Consider the following 7308-nt stretch of genomic DNA (forward strand, 5'->3'; position numbering starts at 1 on the left):
CACCCACGCAGAAGCTAGGGAAAGTCTGTGGGCTGGAGATCTTTATTCGCACCTGGGGTGATGCCTTCACCCAAGCAGATGCTTGGGAAAGTCCCTGCATTAGAGATCTTTGTCCCCGCCCACGCAGACGCTCCAGAAAGTCCGTGTGCACTCCCCAGTCACTTGGGGTCCCTCATCTTGCAGCACACAGGTACAAGCCCTGGGGCTGCTAGTGATTTACTGGTTGCCCCAGTCCCGTTTTCACTCTTGTGTGTTGGCCTTGGCATTGTGCGAGGTGTGTGGTGTGGGGGGCGGGGTGTAGGAGCTTCTTCCTCTCGCGTTTTAGTGAGAGCTGTTTCACCCCTTTATATCGTGGAGATGCCCTGATTCTGTGTACCTTCAATGCTGCGCCTCGTTGTGGGGTTCCTTCGTTCGTCTGTGTTCGTTTTTATTTCCATACAGTGGAGTCCTGTATGCTTCAGTTAGGAGAGATCGAGGAGCTGCTCCTTACTCTGCCACCATCTTAACCGGAAGTCTCCTACATTTCCCCTAAGTCTTGTTTTTTGATTAATAATCAAAATAATTTTGATTAATAATCAGCAAAACCATGCGGCAACAAAGGTCATATTAATGTACTTTATTCATCATTGGTTAGCACATAATAACGTTATTAAAAATTGTTCAGAGACTTATTGTACTTTAAAAGTGTTGTTCTTATATAAAATGCACATATTTACTTGTATTCAGTGTTAAACATATTGTACGGCTCTCACGAAATTACATTTTAAAAAATGTGGCATTTATGGCTCTCACGGCCAAAAAGATTGCAGACCCCTGTCCTAGAGAATAAAGTTAAGTGGGCCTTAGAAATCATTCCTAATAATGCTAGTAGAGGTGATGGACTTCCAAGTGAGGTATTTAAAATCCTAAAATATGATGCTACACAAAGTCAGATCTAAATAAATGAAAAGACATTAATTGCTCATGGATAGGCCAAGTCAATATAGTAAAAATGACAATTCTACCTAAATTATTTACTTATGCAGTGTCATGACAATCAAACTACTCAAAAATTATTTCACAGGTAAGCAGAACCAGGAGAACATTATACACAATAACTGAGACATTGTGGGATGATCAAATATAATTGACCTTGCTACTAAAAGCAATGCAATGATCCAGGACAATTCTGAGGGACTTAGAAAGAATGTTATCCACATCTACAGGAAGAACTGTGGTAGTAAAATTCCAGAAGAAAACATATGATTTATCTCTTGTTTATATGGGTATATGATTTGGGGTTTTGGTTTTAAAAGATTACTCTATTACAAAAATGAATAATATGGAAATAGATTTTGACTGATAATATATGTATAGAATTGCTTGTCACCTCTGGGAAAGGGAGGAGGGAAGAGGGAAGGGAGATAACAAGAATTATATAACCATGGAAAAAATTTAAAAATTAAATTAAATTTGAAAAAGATTAAGCTCAAAAAATTCTTTCATAGAACTATAAAAAAAATAATAAAATTCATACAGAACAAAAGGTCCATAATATCAAGGAAATTAATTTAAAAAATAAAGTAAGGTGGCTTAACTGCACTAGATTTCAAACTGTATTATAAAAAGTAAACATCAAAAAAATATGGTATTGACTACAAAATATAGCATTAGATCAATGGAATATATTAGGCATTCAACACACAGTAGTACGATGATGGCAAATCTATGACACATGTCGCAGCACTGACATGCATAGCCATTTTTGATGACATGCAGCCACATGTGGCCACATGCTGAGGATGAAACATTTCCTATAGTGTAGTGTATACATTCTGTGCACTATAGATGACAATTCTACCTATATTAATTTACCTATTTTGGTTTATTAAATACAGTTTTATATTACAATTATACATTTTTGTTATTTAAACTATAAATATTGTGAAATTATGTTTTTTTTTCTCGAAGTGACACACCACCTGAGTTATGATCATTTTTTTGGCAAATTTTGACACACCAAGCTCAAAAGGTTGCCCATCACTGCAGTAGTAGTAAATAACCACAATAGCATAGTGTATGACAAACCCAAAGATACGAGCTTTTGGAAGAATTCATTATTCAACAAAAATGGCTGGGAATATTGGAAAACAATATTGCAGAAACTAGGGACAGATTGACACCTCATGCCATACACTAAGTCAGAGTCAATATGGATATATAATTTAGAAATAAAGTGTGATATCATAAATTGGAGGTGCTCAGAATAATTTACCTGTCAGATATATGGAAAAGGAAAGAATTTATATCCAAACAAGACTCAGAGAATATTATGGGATGTAAAATAGATGACTGGCTATATTAAATTAGAAAGTTTTGACTTCTGGTTAAAATGGCAGCAGAGTAAGGAGCAGCTGCTCGATCTCGCCTAACTGAAGCATACAGGACTCCTCAAGGGGACATAAAAATGAATCCAGATGAACGAAGGGACCCCACAACAGGGCGCAGCATTGAAGGTACGTGGAATCTGGGCATTTCCACGCCATAAAGGGGTGAAACAGCTCTCACTAAAATGTGAGAGGAAGAAGCACCTCCCCCACCCCCCACACCACGTACAGCCCAGAGGCCAATGCACAAGAGTGAAAGCACGATTGGGGCACTGAATAAGTCACTGGCAGCTCCAGGGCTTGTACCTGAGAGCTGCAAGACGTAGGACCCCAAGTGGCTAAAGAACGCGTGTGGGCTTTCCCAAGCATCTGCACAGGTGAAGGCAGAGCCCTAAGTGCGGAAAAAGATCTCGAGGGCAGGCTTGGACCTCGAGTGGGGACCCTGTGCAGGCGGGAGCAAGGCTGTGGAAGCAGCCCCTGAGACTGCTGAAGGAGCCCCGAGCAGAGAGGCAGACCGGGGATGAACAGGAGGCTCGACCCTGAGGACAAAGAGACTTGAGCCCTCCTCGGGATCCTAGAAAGAGAAGACAGACCCTGAGTGTGAAGACAAAGCTGAGAAGGGGCGGGGCTAACAATGGCAAGCCGAGAACCCCAGAAGAAAAAGATTATCAAGAAAAACTCTGGAACACTCTCGAAAACTTTTACACAGAGAAAATCCAGACAACAGAGGAGGACAAAAAAAAAGTATCCAAACCTTCCCAAAACAATGAAAACTGGTCACAAGCTACGGAAGAGTTCAAAAATGAGATGTTGAGGATGATGGAAGAGATCTGGCAAGAAAATAACAGTTTAAAAGGCAGAATTTTGTAATTGGAAAGTGAGGCTCAGAAATCAAATGAACTGATAAGCAAATTGAACACCAGAAATGACCAGATTGAAAAGGAAAACCTTTAAAAGATCATAGCTGAAAACCAGTCCCTTAAGGCTAGAATTGAGCAATTAGAAGATAATGATCTCTCAAGACAACAAGACCAATTAAAACAAAGTCAAAAGACTGATAAAATAGAAGGAAACATGAAATATCTCAATGAAAAAGTGACAGACCAAGAAAACCAGTCTAGAAGAGACAATTTGAGAATCATTGGTCTTGAGCGAAAGGAGCAGAGCCAGAAGAACACTGTACGCAGAGACTGATATACTATGGTAAAATTCGAATACAATGGACTTCTGTACCAGCAGAAAGCAATGACACAGGACAGCTCTGAAGGATTTATGGTAAAGAACGCTACCCACATTCAGAGGAAGGATTACAGGAGAGGAAACATATAAGAAAAACAAATGCTTGAACACATGGACTGAGGTGGACATGATTGGGGATGTGGACTCGAAACTACCACACCAATGCAACTAACAACAATTTGGAAATAGGTCTTGAACAAGGACACATGTTAAAACCAGTAGAAATGGGCATCAGCTATGGGTGGGGGGAGAGCAGGTGGTGAAGGGGAAAGTAGGAGCTTGAATCATGTAACCATGTTAAAAATGAATATTAAAAAAAATAAAAATAAAATAAAATTTAAAAAAAATTAGAAATGTTTTGCATAAACAAAATCAATGCAACAAGAAATTTTTGGGGGAAATTTATAGCAAACATCTCTGGCAAAGGCCTCATTTCTCAAATATATAGAGAACTAAGACAAATTTATAAGACTACAAAGCATTCTCCAGTTGACAAATAGTCAAAGAGTATGAACAGGCAATTCTCAAATGAAATTAAAACTATCTTTAGTCATAAGAAAAATACTCCAAATGACTATTATTTAGAGAAATATAAATTAAAACAACTCCTTACATCTATCAGATTGGCTAATGTGACAAAAAAAGGAAAATAATAAATGTTGGAGGATATCTATAAACTAAAACCCTGTTGGCAGAGGTGTGAACTGATCCAGTCATTCTGGAGAACAATTTGGAACTATGTCCAAAGGGCCACAAACTGTGCAAACCCTTTGACCCAGCAATACCACTACCAAGTCTGTCTCCCAAAGAGATAAAAAAATAGGGGGAAAAGATGTACTTATAAAAAAAATATTTGTAGCAGTTCTTTTTGAGGTGGCAAAGCACTGGAAACATTTTCTACCTGAATTTTTTTTTCTAGAGTAAGTAATATATCTTCTTTCATAATATGATCAATATGGAAATATGCATTGTATAATAATGCATATATAACCTATCTTGAGGAGGGGAGAGTTGTGTGAGGGAGTCAGAGAACATGGATTGCAAAATATCAGAAAACAATTATTAAAAATTGCATCAACATGTAATCTGGAAAAAAAAATTTTAAGATGATCCTGTTAAAGGACAAATTTGTAATACCAACAGTTGCCACTCTTTATGCTCCAATTCTAAAGAAGGGCAGTGCCAAAGGATGTTCAAATTACCAAACAAATGTACTCATTTGGTGTGCCAGCAAGGTTATGCTTAAGATTCTACAAGATAGGCTTCAGCAATATGTAAATTGAGAATTACTTGAAGAATAGGCTGGTTTTAGAAAAAGCAGAAGAACTAGAGATGGACTTGCCAACATTTGCTGGATTATGGAAAAAGCAAGGGAGTTCCAGAAAAACATCTGTTTCAGCTTCATTGAATATACTAAAGCCTTTGGCTTGAATCACAGCAAAATGTGACAAGTTCTCAAAGAGATGAAAGCACTAGATCATCTTGCCTCCCCAGGGAACCTATATGTAGGCCAAGAAGTTCAAGATTGGAAAAGGAGTAAGTCAAAGCTATATATTGTCACCTTATTTATTTAACATATATGCAGAGCATTTATGTGAAATGTCAGATTGGATGAATCAAAAGTTGAAATTAAGATCACCAGAAGTATAGTATTGACAATCTCAGATGTGCAGATAATATGCTACCCTGATGTCAGAAAGTGAAGAAGAATTAAGAAACTTAGATGAAACTGAAAGAAGAGATAATAAAAACTGGCTTGAAGCTTGTCACTAAAAAAAAAAAAAAAAATCTCGGCAACTGGTCCCATCACTTCTTGGCAAGCAGAAGGAGAAAAAATGGAAGCAATGTCAGATTTTATCTCTTGGCCTCAAAGATCACTGCAAAAACAATGACTGCAGCCATGAAATTGAAAGACTCTTGCTCTTTGGAAAGAAAGCTATGGCAAATCTGGACAGCATACTAAAAAGTAGAGCTATCACCTTGCCAACAAAGATCTATATATTAAAAGCTAGTTTTTGTAATATGGCTGAGAGAATTTGACCGTAAGGAAACCTGGACACTGCAAAACCAAGGCTTTAGAATTGTGGTGCTAGAGAATACCTCAGCAAAGAAATCACATCATTCAATCCTTTGAGAAATTAATTCAGATATTCACTTAAAAGCCAAAGTTGAAGCTTAAATACTTTGGCCACATAATGGGCAGACAAAACTCATTGGAAGAGATCACAATGTTGGGAAAGATAGAAGGCAAAAGAAGGGGACACCAGAGAATGAGATGGAGCAAGAGCATCATGGAAACAACAACCATGAATTTGGACAGACTTTTAAAGAGAGTGGAAGATAAAAGGGAGTGGTATCCTATGGTCCTTGGGGTTACAAAGCGTCAGAATCCTACTGGATTGAACAACAAAATAACAACTGGCTGGTCATCACAACTTTTAACATCAAAAATAATTTTAAAAAAATCTTGATTAAAATTATATAGAGCTTAAATCACACTTTCACTCTTATCAGAGGTTAAAATTTTACTTAGGGTCACATATCTAGTAAATGTCTGAGGCTAGATCTGAACTTGTCTCCCTAACTCTGTGCCACTAGCTGCCAGCATATATATCACTTTAGGAAGCCTGCAATGGTAAAGGAATGGCCAAGGAATCTGGGAAAACCCAGGAACCTGGGTTCCTGTGCCTTAACCTATGTGTAGCAGGGACCATTCCAATTCCTCTGCGCCTCTAGGGGGTTGTCGTTAAGACCCCCAGGGAACCAACCTAATTCACCGAAAGGAGGAGAACAGTGACCACCAACCTAGAGGGATTTAATTTCAAGACTAGAGGAGTTGATCCTCCAGACCCCACCCTCTGCGTAAAACCCCGCCCCATTCTCCGGAGGACCCACCCACTCCACTAGGGCTTGTCATTCTCTGTCTCCATAGCCCCACCCCTTCGAGTCCCCCGGACAAATCCCGAAAAGTCTTTCCACCCAGCCCCGGCCCAGCCCGGGCCGCGCGGTTACGTCATCTCGGCGCTTGCGCAACAGCCCCGCCCTGGGGGCGGAGGGCGGGGGAGGGGGAGAGTTCAGGCCGAATCCCCCTCCGTAATAACAAGCGACGCGGTCCGCGGCCGCGGCTCAGTGGCTCCTCCGGCTAGTGCTGGCGGAGCCGAGGCTGCAGGAGCGGCCGCCGCGGAGGCTGCCATGGAGGTCGTAGCGGCGCCAGGCGCTCAGCAGCAGGGAGGCCGCGGTAGCCGGCGGTATTAGTCGATGAGGAGCCGGCGGAGGCGGCGGGGGCGGCGGCGGCCAGGGCTCTCCATGCGCAAGCGGCGGCGGCGGCGGGGGCGGCACCGGCAGTTTCTGCTCCCCGAGGAGGTAGGCAGAGGCTTCCCGGGGTGGGAGGAAGACCCCTTATGCCCGCCGGCTCCCTCTTCGTACTGAGCGGCCTTCCCCTCTTATTTCCCACTTTCCTTGCGGGGCTGGAGTCGCCTTCCGCAGCTGCCTAGGACCGGGAGACCAAGCCTCTGCCCCGGCCACCCCTTCTTTTCACGTTCCCCTCCTTCATCCTAAGGTGCTCCCTCCAACCTCTACGCGTCCAGTTTTGTGGAGCGGGGCAGCTCCTGAGGCGTAGGGTTGGGGGTGGGGTGGGGACGATGATTCCGAGCCCCGGATGGACCTGAAGTGGAGTGGGAGGGTGGACGTCGGTGGGGGTGGG

The 7308-nt window shown here is 41.7% G+C and overlaps 1 protein-coding gene across 1 annotated transcript in view; it reads left to right on the plus strand.

The window, feature by feature from the left end:
• Positions 1-6848: 6848 nt before the first annotated feature.
• Positions 6849-7308, plus strand: part of C2H14orf28 (chromosome 2 C14orf28 homolog) — a 20005-nt gene continuing 19545 nt past the window's right edge. The window contains exon 1 of the mRNA XM_044662052.1: positions 6849-6968. The gene's annotated coding sequence lies outside the window, so the exon portion shown is untranslated. The remainder of the gene's footprint in view (positions 6969-7308) is intronic.

The sequence above is a fragment of the Gracilinanus agilis genome, chromosome 2 (genome assembly GCF_016433145.1).
Source record: "Gracilinanus agilis isolate LMUSP501 chromosome 2, AgileGrace, whole genome shotgun sequence".
Taxonomy (NCBI): Eukaryota; Metazoa; Chordata; class Mammalia; order Didelphimorphia; family Didelphidae; genus Gracilinanus; species Gracilinanus agilis.